General features: G+C 37.5%; 1 protein-coding gene and 1 long non-coding RNA gene across 3 annotated transcripts in view; one reads left to right on the top strand and one right to left on the bottom strand.

Annotated features, from left to right (window-relative positions):
• Positions 1 to 19,539, top strand: part of PRORP (protein only RNase P catalytic subunit) — a 169,616-nt gene that overhangs the window by 110,649 nt on the left and 39,428 nt on the right. The window lies entirely within an intron of this gene.
• LOC140843094 (uncharacterized) overlaps positions 13,205 to 19,539 on the bottom strand; it is a 59,830-nt gene continuing 53,495 nt past the window's right edge. The window contains exon 5 of the long non-coding RNA XR_012120554.1: positions 13,205 to 16,314. This is a non-coding gene — a long non-coding RNA (uncharacterized lncRNA). The remainder of the gene's footprint in view (positions 16,315 to 19,539) is intronic.

Raw genomic sequence — 19,539 nt, 5'->3', positions numbered from 1 at the left:
CGATGCTGCGGTTGTGGCTGCATCCAGCCCACCGTCTCCTGGACTTGCCATAGGAATGAGGAGGGAGATGTCTAGGCTGGCATGTGCATACAGTGAGACAACGAATTTGACTGGATCTGTACTGTTGGAACTCAACCAGGAGTTGGGAGGGGTGCAAGTTGTAGCACTCCAAAATCTCATGACTATAGACTATCTACGGTTAAAAGAACACATGGGATGTGAACAGATCCCAGAAATGGGCTGCTTTAATTTGTCTGATTTCTCTCAGACTGTTCAAGTACAGGTGGACAATATCCATCATATCATAGACAGATTTTCACAAATGCCTAGGGTGCCTAAATGGTTTTCTTGGCTTCACTGGAGATGGATGGTAATTATAGATTTGCTTTGTTTATGTCACCGTATTCCTATTATGTTAATATGTGTGTGCAAATTAGTTAGTAGTTTAAAACCTATACATACTTAAGGTACTTTACAAGAAGATATGTCAAAGAAATAATCCTCCCATGTTTCCTTCCATATGCTACATCTATAGCTTTTCTTCTTCCTTCCTAATTACAACCCTTAAATAGAATTTGTGCCTCGTATCTAATTTACCGAGTATCGTAATTCCTCCAGGTGGTAAAGATACCTCGAGACAAGTGCTGGGCATAGAAGCCACAGGGCATAAATCTGCAAAGAAGTAAAAAGCTAACCTTTTCGAACAATATGGCTTCTCTCTCACTTACCAACTTTACATTTCCCTGTATGGCCCGGGAAGATGACTGGTTAGCCAGAGACGGGTAAGATTCCTCAAGGGAGGAACAACCTAAGACAGGCACAGTTGCAGGGGGGCCATCAGGTGAGAATTTGGGGATCAACAGAGGTGAGGCTCAGAACCTCACCCCCCCCTGCTTTGAGAGAAATCTTCTGCATCCGTGAATGTTTTGCTGCCGTTGTCTAGCCTGGATTAATACTTAGTCCATAGGCACACACCTGATCATCTGATCATCTACATTTGCCCTCTTACAGCACTAAACTATGTTTTCTACCTTTATCTTGCATCTACCTACCACTTCAGCATTTTATTAAAAATAAAAATAATAATAATAATAGAGGGAGAAATGTGGGATCAACATATAAATCAAGTACAAAAATCAAACGAATATTCATATTTGACCTGATTGTTTATAGGTCATAATGCGTGATCAAAACCGAAAGTTTCTGTGATGAATGCACTTGTACTGTTCACCATGTAATAATTTATTCACTATGTAAGAATTCGTTCACCATGTAAGAACTTGTTCGTTATGCTTCAGAAGATTGGAGACTGACGAGAATTAGACTTGAGATGGATTAATGATTGTACATTGAGCATTGACCCCCCTATGCTGAATTTTATTGTTGTTAACAACCATTTGATCAATAAATATGAGAGAAGCCCTCTCAAAAAAAAAAAAGTGTGCCATGTGAGATGAGGGCAAAGCCAGATTTATTGCTTAAGCTGGGGCAAGAATGAGGCTCCTCCAAGTGGCAAAGGAGGCTAGGTTAAGGAAAATAACCTTTTAACTACTATTTGAAATTATGGCCTGTAACTAGCTGCAAGCCCCAAAAGTAAAGACACAAGAAATAGCATAGCAACCAACCAGTGACTGGATCTGTGACATCCCCACTCTCAACATGTAACTCAGGAACTAGGGATGAAAGTAATCACAAAACTTTTAGGGAGGGAATATGATCAGCATAAAGGAATTAAGAAGAGACAGAATAGAAAAGAGGGAGAACAAAGAAAAAGTCTTGAAAGTGAGTTTTCAAACCAAAATCCCCAAATGTGAAAAAATGTAATGCTGAGAAAGACAGCCAACAAAATCAACAATTAAACATAAATTTACAGATGGAATTAGTTCTATGGATGTTTTAAATATTTTAAAGTAAGAAGTTTAACATGCTCACATCTAAATAAATATATTCCATTTAACACAAACAAGAAAATGTAGAACAAAATCAGGCAGAAGTGAAACAGGAACACTTGGCTGTTTAAAAGAATCAGGAATCTCGAATGAAAAATAGTCATTGAAATGGTGAATTCAATAGACATGATAAATTCTAGACTGGCCACAACAAAGGAGAGAAGTTATAAATTGGAGGTTGGCACTGAGAAATTCACCCAGAATGAAGCACAGAAAGACAGAGTTAGGGAGAGACTAAGTAGAAGGTAGATGAATCTTCAAATATTTAGGAAAGAAAACAGAGAATTTGCTAATGAACTAGATGGGGATGTGTGAATTAGAGAAAGCAGCCAAGGTATGCGTTTGTTTAACTGGATGAATGGTGATGGCATTTACTGAGAGAGGTTAGAAGTGATGTAGAGGGAACATCGTGAGTCTGGCTTTAGATGTGTCGAGTTTGATACCTTTGGGATATCCAAAAGAAGATACTGAATCAGTAGTTGGGCATATAGACTGGAATTCAGAAGGGAGTCTGGGCAGAAGGTAGAATTTTTAACTCAAATGCCTATAGGTGATAATTGAACCTGGAATGAGAAAGGAGAAATTATAGGACCAAGCTTTAAGGAACTTGAATACTTACCTGTGTAGAAGAGGAGAAGCTTGCAAAGGAGCTGGAAGAGTGGCTGCAGAGGTTGGAGGTAAACTAGAAGAGTATGTGGGTATGGCAATCAAGAAAAGAGTGTTTCAAAAGGAGACACAGGTTAATATTGTCATATTGCAGAACTGTCATAGGGAATGAGGATCAGGAAATGTCACTGGATATTATGATATGGAGATCACTGGTGACCATAGAGAGTGAGTTATGGAGGTAGAGGAAAGGGACCAACAGCCAGCATGGAGGAGGTTGAGGAGTGTATACGAAAAACACTCCTGGGTGTCTCACCTTTGCTATTCCACAGAACATTCCACACTCACTTCTGACACCAGATGTGTGGGTTTTCCACACATCATGTAATTCTGTGTGACACCAGCTGGGTAGTCTACAACTGAGTTAAATTCTGACACTAACCCCAGTGGTTAAGGGCTCAGATCCGCAAGACTCCTCCCTCTCTGACGTCAGTTGCAAGGTCCGGGTTGTCCCCTGTACTTCTGACTGACCAGCTATAAATCGAGGTTCCCAAGATCCCTCCTCAAGTTCCATCACTTGCTGGGATGGTTTGCAGAACTCAGCCAAATATTTATAATTACCAATTTATTCTTAAATAAAAGATTTGATAGCGAATACAAATGAACAGCTGGATGAAGAAATATATAGGGTGAGGTCTGGAGGGGTCCTGAGTGCAGTAGCTTCCATCCCCATGGAGCTGGGGTGTGCCACCTTCACAGAATGTAGATGTGTTCACCATCCCAGAAGCTCTCCAAACCCCATACTTAACGGAGGCTTCATCATAAAGGCATGATCAGTCATTAACTGTTTCCAACCCCTCTTCCCTTCCTGGAGGGAGGCTGAAAGTTCCAAGCTTCTAATCATGGCTTGGTCTTGCTGGTGACCAGCCCCCATCCTGAAGCCATCCAGGAGCCCACCAAGGGTCGCCTTACTAGGACAAAATACCCTGCTGTCACCCGGGAAATCACAAGGGTTTTAGAGCTCAGCCAGAAACCAGGGGCAGAGACCAATATAATCTACTTAGTATAATTTCGCAAGGAGTAAAGGAAATTGAGACAGTGAAGCAGGGAGACTAGAAATAAGGCAGTATATGAGGAGGGAAAATGTGTGTGGTCAAGGAAGAAAAGATCCAGATGAGGAACTGAAGCTGACAATGTAAAAGAAAAAAAGTAAATGATAGTAGAGAGTACCTGAGAAGGTGGAAAATGATAGGGTTCAAAGCATAGATGGAGGAATGAGCCAAATCAGGAGGGAAGGAGAACACAATATATGCAGATATTTTCCAGCAGAGGGTATATTATTTGATTATGGGACTTTTTTCGCAGAGCACTTTGAAGGACATGTTAATGCTTTAAAATACACTTGGGGAAATATTTCCTTAAAGCATAACTGTCTTCTGAAACTTTCTAGTCATCCAGTACTATTCACTTGTTACATGAGAAGCTGTAACAGATATTCAAAATTAATTGTTTATTTTAAAGTGCTTTTTAATCCTGGATTAAATTAAATTTTAGAATAAAAAATTTTAGATAGTGAAATATTCTTTGTACTTAGGATTATTCTGGAGAAGGAAAGATATTGTCTATTAATGTAGATTAGCCATTATTCAGTTTTGCTTGATCTTGCCACTAATAACATCCAGATTTTAGTACAAGGGTGTTCTTTTGATAAAATTGATCATTTTGTTACTGTGTTGAAGCAAAAAAAAAAAAAAATCTGCCTTGAAAAGCAAGAACATCCTAAGGTTTTTTATTGAATTCATAAAATTTTGAACCGATAAAACTAAATATGTATACCTATGTACCTATCTTGAGCTTTGTATTTCACAAATGGCATCTCTTATCTCCTTTAATCTGGCAACCGCAAAGACTTCCTACAGATAAACAGGTTGTATTTTTAGGTAATATTCTGTTTACTTACCTTTTCCCTTTTGAATTTTTTTCTTCTACTTTAAACCTTTGTTAAAGGTGGTACTTACGTCACATGGTCATGTTACTGGAAAGTAATGTTGGTAGATTTGTGAAAGAAATGAGAAAAAATTTTTGTGCTGAAAAAGAAATGGGTCATTGAGACCACAAGTTGTAACGTTTAATTTTGTGTGCTCAAATTGAAGGCATATGTTGACTCCTGCCTCCCTAGTCACAGTTATCTCTTAAAAAGAATACTGTTCAGTTTCTTTAATAAACCACATTCCAATAACTTTGATTTTAATATATTTTTGAGAGATTTTGCTGTGGTACAAAGATACCAAACTTATTTAGTTTTATCTCCACTGACCCCAACTACATTGATTGGAATGTCCTGATCATTTTATTTGACAAGTATTTTTTGAGGGCCTCTTTGTATCAGATCAGAACACTGTGCTGAGTGTTTCAAAAGTACAAAGGTGAAAGAAACATAGTCTCTACCTTCAAGGATTTCATTATCTATTAGGGGATGTAAGAAGAAAAGATAAATGTGTATAACAGAAGACAATATGAGCAACATGTTAATTGTGCTAGTAACTCTGCACTGGAGCTAAAATCACATTTCTTAGATTTTCCTATAGTTGAGGTTAGTCTTTCTATCGAGCTGCTCAGAAATATTAAACATATATAGGATTTGCAGTTACTTTATTCATAGTGACCTCAGAATCTTTTGTTTTTCTTAGTTTTAGCTAACATTAAGAATTTCACATGTGCCAGGAACTATTTTTGGTATCTTACATACGTTATCTTGTTTAATTATTATAACAGACTTATAAGGTATTATTTTAATTTAAAAAATGTTGAAGTCTTTCTGAGAAGTCAAGAAACTTGCCCATGATAAATTTACAGCTAGTAAATGTCAGAATTGAATTCAAACTTAGGCTGTCTGACACCAGAGGCCTAGCTTAGTGACACTTTATTATATTTTCTCTCCATGGACCTTGCCAACTTTCCATACATCTGCTCTGTTACAGAAAAAGCAGCTTCAGAAGTGAAAGGAAAGCCACCAATGGTATTTATTCTTTTGTTTTTGTTTTAATTAGGTATGGACATGATCTTGAAATAGAAAATATTCATAGTCTGCCAAACAGTCCACTCTTGCATTATCACCTTGAGCATTATAGTTTTATGCCTTTGTGCACCCAGCTGCTTTAGTATGGCTAATTTCTTCTGGCCCTTCAGACTCAGCTCAGGACTTCAATCCAGGAAATCTATCCTAACTCTCGCACTACCCCTACCTCCCCTAGATCCTCTTTATGTCTGGGAACTTGGCCCTTTCTGCGTGTTCTCTGAGCAGCCAGCTCTCACCTGTCCAACAGGATTGCAATTTCTAAGCTCCATATTAGCAGAGATCATTCTTTGTTTTAGATATTACAACATCCAGCGCAGTGTCTGGCATATAGTACGTATACAAAAAATGTAGAATGAATGTTTGACTCAAAGTGTATTTTTAGGCTTGGGACTGTGTGGCGACTCTCTTTTAGCCTGTGTCTTTGCTCTAGAAGCTACCTCACATAGCTGCGGTAAGTGGTGCTTACAATGGACAATGTACCTTTTGGTTCTCCAATGTTTCTGGTGAATGAGGAATGTTTTTCATGTCCCTGAAGCACTGAGGCCATCAGATGGGAGAAGGTGAGGGATGCTGTTAGTGAATTCACCGAGTAGGGTTACAGGGCACTGCTATTATGCATCCTGCCCTCCCAGCAAGAAGGGGGCCAGGCTTTAGAGTTAGAGGGAAAATAGTGGCATTAACATGAAACCTTAGAATCTGTCAGTAGCTCACTGACCTACGATTTATTGTCCAGGTCTACACTGTTCAGGCACACAGCTATTTTAGACAACTTTATATTTCCGTCAACCAGTGTTAGGTGTAAACTTGTAACTCAAGGTGATAGATCATCCCTAAATGTTCACTCCTAACTTGAAACCAATGCCCCCATCGTTAATTATAGATGAGCAACACCATCGTGTATTAGATGGCAGAACTGCACACTGCCCCCCATCCGCCACTGTTTATTGACTGGATGACCTTAGGTGAGACAGTGAGCTTCTCTAGGCCTCAGTCACCTCCTTTCTAAAGTGGGAGTCCTAAGTTTTTATGTTCCTGAGACCATGGAACTAAACTGGGCTGTTTCTCAAGGTCCATTCTATTTCCATTTTAAGATGCATAATTTATACAAATTATTTATCAGTGTTCCAATGTTCACTGAGAAGGTTGTTTAAAAGTTCTCTCCTCTTTAGAGATTATACATTTGCCATTTGTTTGTCATTTAGCAGTGCTGAAATTCTAACACGTGAACTTACTGTGTTCAGTGTATTGATTTTTAACCCCTAAGGCTTCCTGATATTAGGGTTATTAATATCACATGGAGGCTTCTTTTTTTGAATTTTTCTCCTCCAGGTAACTGTGTTTCTTTTCTTTTTTTCTTTAGAGGTAACAGCCTAATGTGCTAAACAAATGTATACTGTCAGGCCATTTACTAAGGACACCAGAGCCTTTGGGGCATTTGCATACATTTATGTCAGTACATGAGATAACTGCTGACATGTTTTTGCCTAGGCACTTTAACTCTCTACTCTTAAAAGAAAGTTCTTGAATTTAAAATAAAGGACCTTAAATTCTGCTTCATTAAAATCCTTACTTCTGAAGACAAAAATCAAATTGAGAACTGTAGTAGCCAGAAAAAAGTGTCTTCTTCAGTATTACTCCAGGTAACATGAGTAGTCATTGTCCTGTTCTCCACCAACAAAGAAGCTGCAAAGTACACACCATTTTAGCAGTGAAGGGAGGTGTGCAGGTCTCCCAGCCCCACAGTCCTTATTCTACTATTCCATGCTGCTACAGCCTTCCTGTTCCCCTTTTTTTCAATATTTTATTATGAAAAATTTCAAAAATCCAGCGAAGTTTAAAGAATTCTACAGTGAATGTCTGTATACCAATCTCCTTGATTCTCCCATTACCATTTACTGTACTTGCTTCATCAAGCGTATTTTTCTATCTTTCCATTCATTCATTCATGTGAATATTTCATGTATTTCAAAGTAAACTGTAGATACCTATATCTATACCTGTTCTCTTTTGGTCAGCATTTATATTTCTGTCCAAGTGTGCAGGCACATCCACTCCTGACACATGCAGAGCTTAGCCCATATCACCAGCCTTATTAGTACAGTGCTGTCAGCCTGCACAAAAGGATTTTCACAGAGTGGAGCAGTGATACTGTAGAGAAACATTCCAGATCAGCACTGTCTAATAGAAATATAATGTTAGTTTAAATTTTCTAGTGGCCACATTTTAAAAATAAAATAGAAAAAAGTAAAATAACTTAAAATTTTATTTAACCAAGTATATCCAAAATGTTATTTTGACATGTAATTAATAATTTTAAAATGAAATATTTTATATTCTATGTAAATAGTAATTTTCATAGAAATCCAGTACACTCAATTCTAATGAATTGTATTTCAAGTGCTCAAAAGTAACATGTAGCTACTGGCTACCATATTGGACAGTGCAGTTTTAGACCTTCAGTAAGTATACATTCTTCTTCATAAATTTCTGATGTTTGGATATACTTGATTTAGCAGTCATATGTATGAATGAATGCAAAAGAAATAGTAGTATAAATCATAGCAAACCCTAATTATATACCTTTTCATGTTGAGGTCATTTTTATTCTTAGTTCCCTTGTCAGAAACTTCTTTGGGTTTTTTTTTCCTTCCCCTTAATCATGTCTCTTGATTTCTTGGCATCTATACTCAGGGTTGAATTACATTCTCTGTGGCAAGACTAAGTATATTTTATTACTTCCCTGCTGTACTCCCTCTAGTTTCATGCTCCACCAGTTTATCTTCTTCGGTGTTTGCTAGGACACTCTCTAAAATAGATGAGACGAAACATATTTCAATTAAGAAATAACAAATATATGCTAGTGTTAACATATTAACCAGCACAAAAATTATAAAAATTAATGGTGAAATTGTTCTGTCTCCTGATTGTGGTGTTGATTAAAACTCATAAAATGTGTGCCTGCGTGCATGCACACACACATTCTCTCAGAAATGGAAAAAAAGAAGTTGATTAGGTGTTAGAAATTGAAGTTTTTACTTACTGACTGGAAGACAGACCTTTGGCTGAATACCTAGGGAAATGTTCCTTGAGTCTCCATTAGTTATTTGTCAAAATAAGTTTTCTTCCTTTCTCCACTAAGAAAATATGTAATTTTAGACTCTTGAAGATACTTTACCTATTCTCTGCTTTCCATTGGTGTATTTTGATGCTGAAAAGTCAAAAGTCATATGAAATATATCTGACTTCAGATGTATCTGGGTGGTTTTAATTTTTATCTTACAGTTATAAGTCTTGACTAGCCCATGGACAAGACTTAAACTAGTAAGTCAGGAGTGCAAGAATAGCTAGTATTCTCACAATGGCAGAGGTTTGCATGAAGAGGCTTATGTTATTGATAAGTTATCAACTATCTTGAAAAGAAACACATTTAACTAGCTGGAAATACCTGAAACATTGCCTAATTTAGATTTTGGATAAATAAATAAATTTAGATATCTGGAATACTAAGATGTGCCTGCTGAGCCTCTCCAAAAACAAAAAGCAAAGCAGTTGACCTCCTCCAGTTTTCTTCAGTACAGCAAGTCACTGTATGCGCCATGCCCACGTCACATGACATCATAACAGGCAATGATAAATACACGATTGGCACAGATGCCACAGTGGAACAGATGAATATTTTTTAGTGGGTGTATAACATAGTAAAGATTATTCTTAAGATTTGTCTTAGATATCCGTTTGTCTTCACACTTCGTAATCAGTTTATGTTCATTTATTGTGGTCTACTAACAGTTTCCTCCCTCCCAAGAATTTCAGTTCCATGAGAGCAAGGACCTTGCCTCTTTTAGTCATTGCTGTGTTCCCAGCACCGAAAACCTTGCAGATACTAGCTGTTCAGAAAATATTTGTCGAAAGAATGGATGATTCTTATCTTAACAGATTCATCAATAGACAAGTAACTCTCAGCCAAAAATAAGTATCATATCCCCAGCACATCTGTTCAGTATACTTTAAAGACTGTTAATACTGCTGCTGAATAAAGCTGAACATTATTCTTTACTAATGACTTGTCGGAATGTCCATTTGTTTCTTTTTGTCAGTCATCCTTCAGATGAGAGAGAAACACAGGCTGTTCTTTCAAAGAATATTTTCTATCAAGGAAGCAGGGGTACTCTTCAGATCTAGAAGTAGTAGAATGTGAAAGCTAAAATGCTGTCTCTATATTATATTTCTGGAAGAGAACTGTGTATTTTCCTTCCATTTATTAATAACAATTCATAAAGCAGCCTAAACAATGAAATTGCAGGACTTTACTCCAGAATAATATTCCAGTACATTAGGTCAATTATATGGTAACAGACTTTCTCAGAAGCCCTAAACTAATATTGAATCTATTCTCATTAAGATTATGTTTTCTATAATTCAACAGAATTATTTTACTCTCTCATTTCCTGTTGCTTCTTTTTAGAAGAAGGATGTATTATTAATAGACAAATGCAGAGGTTGTGAGGTTCTTTAAATTCTTATTCTGATTTGAATCTCCCAACAGGGAAGAACTGACTTTCTAAAATAATACTGTTAAATGTCTGGGTGTTTGGAGTGCCTTTTGAGTATAGGCCTGTATAACTGTAGCTTGAAAGAGTATTGAATAAAAATTAGAAGTTCCAAAAAACTAGCCCCTGGTTAGGATTTGATGTGGGGCTCCATCCCCAGCTCTGCTGCTACCTCCCTTTATGATCTTGGGTGGTTTCTTCTTTTTGAATCCCAATTTCCTTATTTATAAAATGAGGATACCAGGCTTTAGTACTCTAAAGACTCTTTCAGCTCTAAAAATTGAGTGTTTCCAGCAGGCTCCTTGTGAAGAACAGTAGTGCATTTCTTCCAAAAGAGGGTGCTGTGGTATTTCTGAGTGCTTGCTCAGTTTCTTGAAAGTAACTGAACAGAGGAAGTAGAATCTCAGCTTGATTTTCTGTTTTCAGACTCCCAGCCTTTGAGAAATAGCATCTGATTCTTTAAATTTATTTAGATAAGGTGAAATAAACCAATTTTCTTGATGTTATTGATACTTTTTAAAACGTATTTTTTTAACATGTTGTTTTTAATATGAAAATCTAGCAAATAAAGTTTCAAAGAAACAAAAAAACCCACATAATCTCACTACTCAGTAGATGTGTCTTTTTGGATGTATTTCTATTTTTTTCCCTATTTTGTGTGTGTGTATACACACACACACACACACACACACACACACACACACACACACACACACATACATAAAAGGCGAGAACAAGAGAGAGAGATTTGGATTGTTTTGATTTGTCTTCTCCCATCTGACAAGACTTTTCCCATAGAATTAAATGTCTTTTGGAAACTCATTTTTAATAATTGCAGAGCCACTTTCCTATTATCTAATACTTATGTTGTTCCCGTATTTTTAATATCAAAAATAATGCTGTGAAGAATATCTTGTAGTAAGTCTATTATATAGTATATTCAGGTTCCTGAGTCAAAAGCTATAAACATTTTAAGATTCTTCATACATTTTGTCAAGTTGCTTTCCCAAAATATGCTTGTTCTGATCAAATCATATATGCAGTCATGCAATATGTGGCTTTTTCTGCCTGGCTTTCTTTTTTTTTTTTAATTGAGGTAAACTGACATAAAACACTATATTAGTTTCAGGTATATGACATAATGATTTGATGTTTGTATACTTTGCAAAATGATCACCACAACTGGCTTTTTTCAATTAGTGCAATGTTTTCATGGTTCATTCATGTTGTCCTTGTATATCCATGTACTGATAAATTCATGATGCATATATCAGTACTTCATTTCTTTTTATCACCAAATAATACTTCATTGTATGGATATACCACATTTTATGTATCTATTCATCAGTTGGATTGTTTCCACTTTTTGGCTATTATGAATAATGCTACTATGAACATTTGTGTACAAATTTTTGTGTGAACATGTAGTTTTGTTGCTCTTGGCTATATACCTAGAAGTGGAATTGCTGAGTCATGTGGTAACTCTCTATTTAACCTTTTGAGGAACTGCCAGACTTTATCCAAGTTACAATACCATTTTACATTCCTATCAGCATTGTATAATTCCAATTCTCCATATCATTCCTTATACTTCTTATCTGTCTTTTCTATTATAGTGTGAAATAGTATCATGGTTTTGATTTGCTCTGATGACTAATGATGCTGATCATCATTTAATAAGTTTATTATTAGCCAGACAGTTGGGCTTAATATTTATATTATGTTGATATGCATTCTTTATAAAGTAAGTTTATTGTTGCTTATTGTATTTATTTCAAATATTTTCCCAGTTTGCCTTTCAATGTTATTTGTGATCTTTGGTATTCAGAAGTTTTGAGTTTTTAAGTGGCCAAGTCTTCTTTTTTCTTTGCTTTTTTTTTGTTTAGAAAATGTTTTGCTTTTGTATAGAAAATGCCCTTTCCTAATTTCATTCTTCATAGGAAAACAGATGAATCCTGGTCACCTCAGTTAAAAAAGCCAGGTTAGGTGAACTTAAAGAGGTAGGTAACTACATTTTAAAAACACATTTATTCTTAAAATATTTACAACAGAACTGTTAAAATAGTCCTAAAACAACACATTTTAAAATACTTTACAATACTTACATCACAGATATTTTCAGCCTATCTTAATCCCTTGGCATTTTATTTTTATTTTTGTTTTCCACAGACCTCTCCAAAATACCTTGCCATAATTGGCTAGATTTACTTAGTGTTAAAAGACCTTTCTACACATGTGCATGTCACTGGGTGTTCAGCAGAACTGTGTAAACACTTTAAGTTCCTTGTATCTGGCCCCCTTTTGCAAAAGTAGCCTTGATTCTCCTGTTTCTACTTTTAATTCTGAGAAAGACTTACTTTCCTTGCCTTTCTTGTGCTTGCTGTTCTTACTTCTTCCCATGTTTCAGAAACTATAAGAGTCTGTTCTTTTTTTAAAATGTTTCTCATTCTAAATAAATTCTAAGTATTTCTAAAGCTACAGAATTCTTTTTTCTCTGCTGAATTCTTCTCACCCTTTACCCCTTTCATTCCTTCTCTCTGACTTACTCTCTGAAGTATAACAATCCTGGTTCTACCTTAGCCAGGAGAATTGAGCACAGAGAGAACAGCCAGGGGTTCTCAACCTTGGCATTACTAATATATTAGGGCAGATAATTCTTTGTTGTGAGGTTATGTTCACTGCAGAACGTTTATCAGGATCCCTGACCTGTACCTTCTTAGATGTTAGTAGTGCTTCTTTCCCCCCTTTCCCAGTGTGAAAACCAGAAATATCTCTAGATGTTTCCAGGTGTCATGGGGGCAAAGTCACCCCCCAGTTAAGAACCCTGAAATTGACAAAGACAAACCAGCTATTTTTTTCTAAGATGTAAATTCCTATCCCAACTCTGTTTTCTTCACTACTTTTTGTTTTATCTACTTCCCAATCTAGAACCAAATAAAATTCTTCCTTTCTGCCCACTAGATCTATAGCTTTATGCCATTTAAGAAGTATCCCTCATGTTATCCATAGCATACATTTTCACATTAAGTGTTCTACCCATAAGCCATCATTTATTAATTGAGTGACTTAATATTCTCTCTGATTACTTCATCTATAAAAGGAAGATAAATACCAACCATTGGATTTTAGTGAGAATTAAATGAAAGAATGCACTTTAAATGTTGACTACATCATAAATACTCAATTAGTAGTTGATGTTACATCATCACCACCACTCCATTGCTCACCTCCTCTTTTGAGCTGACTGAGATTGGCACATAAAACCTTTCCCTGATTCCACCACTCTACTCTATTTCAAGCTAAAAGTAGTCACTTCCTCCTTGGGATTCCTATATTTTATCTCAAATTTTCTTGTAGCACTTGCCACTCTTTAACCTTATGTTTCAGCTACTTATGTACATGTCTTTTCTTTGCCACTTCTCACTCTACTTACAGTTCTCAGTTGTGTTTTTCACCTTTGTAGTTGAACACGTCCTTACATAGTATGCCTTCATTAGATATTTTAAACAACTGGTGGACAAGCTCAGCGTGGTGTGTTAATACCAATAGAATAACAACTTGGGAGACAGTATGACAGGCTGGTTAAGAGCTTGGGAACAAAGGTATCTGGATTTGGTTTATCACTTACTATCTGTACAACCTAATTCTGTCACACAATAGGCTGTTTAATAAAATGGTTTTGTGACCAGCAAATAAAACTTTCATGGAGGGAGAAAGAAGTTCCTTTTTATTCTAAGTAATTGATCTCTAAAAAATTTATGGATGTAAAAAACACTATTTGGTGCCATATAGTCAAGATGTATTTGTTTGTCTTAGTTATACTATAGCCCCCCCCCCTTTTTTTTTTTTTGATAGGGCATCTCATATTTATTGATCAAATGGTTGTTAACAACAATAAAATTCAGTATAGGGGGGTCAATGCTCAATGTACAATCATTAATCCATCTCAAGTCTAATTCTCGTCAGTCTCCAATCTTCTGAAGCATAACAAACAAGTTCTTACATGGTGAACGAATTCTTACATAGTGAATAAATTATTACATGGTGAACAGTACAAGTGCATTCATCACAGAAACTTTCGGTTTTGATCACGCATTATGACCTATAAACAATCAGGTCAAATATGAATATTCGTTTGATTTTTGTACTTGATTTATATGTTGATCCCACATTTCTCCCTCTATTATTATTATTATTTTTATTTTTAATAAAATGCTGAAGTGGTAGGTAGATGCAAGATAAAGGTAGAAAACATAGTTTAGTGCTGTAAGAGGGCAAATGTAGATGATCAGATGATCAGATGTGTGCCTATGGACTAAGTATTAATCCAGGCTAGACAAGGGCAGCAAGACATCCACAGATGCAGAAGATTTCTCTCAAAGCAGGGGGGGTGAGGTTCTGAGCCTCACCTCTGTTGATCCCCATATTCTCACCTGATGGCCCCCCTGCGACTGTGCCTGTCTTAGGTTGTTCCTCCCTTGAGGAATCTTACCCGTCTCTGGCTAACCAGTCATCTTCCGGGGCCATACAGGGAAATGTAAAGTTGGTAAGTGAGAGAGAAGCCATATTGTTTGAAAAGGTTAGCTTTTTACTTCTTTGCAGATTTATGCCCTGTGGCTTCTATGCCCAGCACTTGTCTCGAGGTATCTTCACCACCTGGAGGAATTATGATACTCGGTAAATTAGATACGAGGCACGAATTCTATTTAAGGGTTGTAATTAGGAAGGAAGAAGAAAAGCTATAGATGTAGCATATGGAAGGAAACATGGGAGGATTGATTATTTCTTTGACATATCTTCTTGTAAAGTACCTTAAGTATGTATAGGTTTTAAACTACTAACTAATTTGCACACACATATTAACATAATAGGAATACGGTGACATAAACAAAGCAAATCTATAATTACCATCCATCTCCAGTGAAGCCAAGAAAACCATTTAGGCACCCTAGGCATTTGTGAAAATTTGTCTATGATATGATGGATATTGTCCACCTGTACTTGAACAGTCTGAGAGAAATCAGACAAATTAAAGCAGCCCATTTCTGGGATCTGTTCACATCCCATGTGTTCTTTTAACCGTAGATAGTCTATAGTCATGAGATTTTGGAGTGCTACAACTTGCACCCCTCCCAACTCCTGGTTGAGTTCCAACAGTACAGATCCAGTCAAATTCGTTGTCTCACTGTATGCACATGCCAGCCTAGACATCTCCCTCCTCATTCCTATGGCAAGTCCAGGAGACGGTGGGCTGGATGCAGCCACAACCGCAGCATCGTCCGGATCCCTGTGGAGGCTTTTTGATGATCATCCCCTGGCACAAGTCCTCCAGAGAGTGCTGATGCCGGAAGCTCCTCCTCATATCGTATCTTAGTTCATTTTCTGGGTATCCAAGCTAGGCCTTGATCTTCTGTATAGAAACAAACAGACCCTTTGCCCACACTTTGACATGCCCTCTATACCACTGTGCAGAACTCATTGGAGGTCCGCACACAGTAACTGCTTTTTTTTTTTTTTTTTTATTAAGAGAAAGGAATATTATCAGAAAAGAGTACCTCCACAGCTGATCATCTGACACCCTTTAAGTGATCAACATTAAGGATATTTAAAGCATGCATTGATCTTTGATTTACCAATAGTTTTATCCTATCAAGGAGTAATCCCCCTTTTCTTTCTTTCTTTCTTTCTTTTTTTTTTTTTTTTAATTTTTAATCTACACTTACATGAAGAATACTATGTTTACTATGCTCCCCCCTATATCAGGTCCCCCCTAACAACCACATTACGGTTACTGTCCATCAGCTTAGCAAAGTGTTGTAGAGTCACTTCTTGTCCTCTCTGCGTTGTGCAGCCCACCCTCCCCTTTCTCCCTCCCCCCCATGCATGCTAATCTTAATACCCCCCTTCTTCTTCCCCGCCCTTATCCCTCCCTGCCCACCCATCCTCCCCAGTTCCTTTCCCTTTGGTACCTGTTAGTCCATTTCTGGGTTCTGTAATTCCGCTGCTGTTTTGTTCCTTCAGTTTTTCCTTTGTTCCTATACTCCTCAGATGAGTGAAATCATATGGTATTTCTCTTTCTCCGCTTGGCTTATTTCACTGAGCATAATACTCTCCAGCTCCATCCATGTTGCTGCAAATGGTTGGATTTTTCCACTTCTTATGTATAGCCCCCTTTTTTATTAACAACCCCCCAAAAAAGTATAAGATTGGAACATCATTCTTTTGGGGTATTCATATTTTCTTTAAAAGTTCATGAAGTACTCACAGATTTTCTGAACCCATTTTGTTAACAGCAAATTAAGGTAGAGTGAGATGGGCCTATGGAGACATTTTTTCTATGAATTTATGTAAGAGCATTTATGAAAGCTAGTGACGTACATGTGACAGTGTTTAGACTTGAGGACTTGAAAAGTATTGGGTGGCGACTCAGAAGAGCATACTTTGTCCCTTGCCTTCTTAATTTGGATTAGCTACCATTTCCTAAGTGACTATGACATTGGAATGGAGCCTGTGTGTAAAGGCACCCTACATGTTAGACACAGTTTCATGCATTTGTTAAAGTGGTAGGCTGGTATTGTGAGCTTTACAACATCATCAGTTAATTTATCGATGAATTTCTGTATACCTGCTTGCTTATATCAAAATACATCTTTTCTCTATTGCCTGGAGAATATAGATGTCAGGTTCTGCAGAGTTTCTGGAAACATTGCAGAAAAACTTTCCTCAGTGAACAAAACTTTCCACATGGACTCTTTCCCCCACTACCGCCACTAGGCAGGGAATGACTGGAAACAAAAGATTCTTCAATTTAGGAAGGCTCATGGGTCTACTTGTCTAAATTTCCCTTGCCTCCATCTTCACATGGCTAGCTTGTCTGTCTCCTGGCTTCTCTCCTTCTATCTCTTGAAAGGTCATTGGGTTTAGGACTCACCTGGGTGTTCGGGATCATCTGATCACAGAAATCCTTAATTTGATTACATATGAAAAGACTCTTTTCCCAAATAAAATCACATTCACAGGTTCTAGGCTTTAGGACAAGTATGTCTTTTTGAGGTTCACTACTCAGCACCACACCCCAGTCTCACTCCACTTTCTGCCAGATTCTCTTCTGTAATACCTTAACAAGTAGTTGCAGAGTTTTTGGTCATAGCACATTCTTTATTTCACATGTCTATCCATTCTTTTTATGAAAACTAAAGGTTAAAAATTCTTCCTTATGTTAAGCCAAAACCTATGCTGGAATAATACTTGACATCAGGTTCTAGGTTTCTCCTGCAAGGCTGCCGGGGATAAGAAAAGCTGGTTCCATGATCTCAGGTTAAGGGAGAATACTACAGGTACTGGGTCTCCACTGTGCTCGTAGAGAGTATTCTCAGGGGTATGAGGCCCTCTTTAGCATACAGACTACCACCACCACCCTCCAAAAAAAAAATCCCAGACTTAATGAATAGTTAATGCCATTGTGATCCACTTGTGATGAAAATGTAATGAATTTCCTCCAGGAGGGTGGAGAGTAGACAGAAGATTGAGAAACAGCAATCTCAGCCTTCTTCCACCCAACAGCCTTTCAGATAGATGAGTATAGCTATTTTATTTCTGAATCTGCTCTTTTCCAAAACCAACACTTTTAATTTCAGTTATTCCCCTATGGCATGGCTTCCATGCCATTCATTCAACAAATACTTACTGAGAGCCTGATGTGCCAGGCACCCCATTGGGTATCAGAGGCATGCTTGGGCGAATATCCCAGAACCCATGTCATCCGAGATTGAAGTCAGGGGAGGATGCAAACAAATGAATTGCAGGACACTGTGGTAAGTATTCTGATAAAATAAGAATAAGTATAGGTTGCTACGGGGGTGGGAGGGGGAATACCTAAACCAGTAGTGAGAAGTGATATCTGAACTGAGACCTGATGACCAGGAAGAATGGAGGGAGGCAGGACAGATTTATGTTCCAGGCAGAAGGAGCATCCACATTCTTTTCCTGGTTTAGAGCCATGCCTACTATAGGGTAAATCAAAGAAGGTTCCAGTCCCTCCTGTTGCTCCCTGGCAACCATGGGCAGGCCTGGGGCAGGGGTAAGGTGAAAGGGGCACTCACCTCAGCTGCAGACATTTAAGGGGATGCCAAAAAACTTGATAATTAAGATAAATATTTCAGTTCAGTGTTTTTTAAAAATCGAAATTAATGCAAAAAATCCAAGAACAAAAATGTCAAAATTTTAAAGACAAGATCACTGTCATTGATTTTCCCCCTTGTCTCAGGTGTCAGTATGATGGCATGGCACTGTTTTTCAGTTTGTCTTTAAATTTTGATGTTTTGTTCACCATGGGTTTTTTTTGCATTTATTCTGATTTTTAAAAATACTGCATTGAAATATCATTTACTTTGCTTGTGAGTTTTTGGTGCCCTTTAAGTTTTGTGTCCAAGGCAGTTGCCTTGGTGACCTTATCCTTGTCTCAGCCCTTTAAAAGAGACATACACACAAGATCCACACTCAGCCACTTGGGCTTTCCCTCGTGGGGCTTTGGCTCTGGATGCAGTTAGAGACATTTCACAGCAGCAGGGCAGCTGAGGTCACTATCCTGCCTTACTATGACTGTGTGCATGTGTGTGTGCTTTCCTACCTTACTATGACTGTGTGTGCATGTGTGCGTGTGTGTGTGTGTGCGTGCCCCAGAGGCGGTATCTAACTAGCCACTCCTGTGGCACTGCCTTGGACATGTTACTGCTTTGGCCTTCCTTGGTTCTGCCCCTTTTCTGAACTGTTGTTCTGGTATTCAAGGCCCACATTTCCTTTTTTTTTGAAAATCACAATCGTGGTTATCTTCAGACTTCTGTTCTCCCTTCATTAGAGATACAAGCAGTAATGGTTGCATGATTAAATATGTAAGTTTTCTTGGTGTCTTAGGATGAAATTCATCCAGGCCTAGGAAATGAGCTTATTTGAAGTTACTATTTTTTTCAGTCACTTTCCTTGTCTTGTACTTTCTCTCATTCAGTCTTGTTCAGCATTTCCAACTTGAACATAATTTTGAACATTTTCAGTTGTAATTTCTTAATATCATACTAACTGCTCCAAACATAAATAAAAAGACTTTTTGTAATCAATAACTTAGAAATAGTAATAATAACTAGTCTTTGGATCTGAATATGTGAACAGCAGAGATTTAAAGATGCCAGACCAAGAGGTTCTCACTAAAGACAAACACTGGAGGCATCCCTGGAGAAAACCAATGATGTTCATCAAGAAACAGCTGGAAGATTTAACCACTGTTCACTAAGAACCCATGCCCAAACTGCAGCCTTTGCAATGAATGGCCTCAAAAACTGACATATATCTAACAGTGCTA

The sequence above is a fragment of the Manis javanica genome, chromosome 8 (assembly GCF_040802235.1).
Source record: "Manis javanica isolate MJ-LG chromosome 8, MJ_LKY, whole genome shotgun sequence".
In the NCBI taxonomy this organism is placed as follows: Eukaryota; Metazoa; Chordata; class Mammalia; order Pholidota; family Manidae; genus Manis; species Manis javanica.
This window is presented reverse-complemented; position numbering and strand designations above follow the sequence as displayed.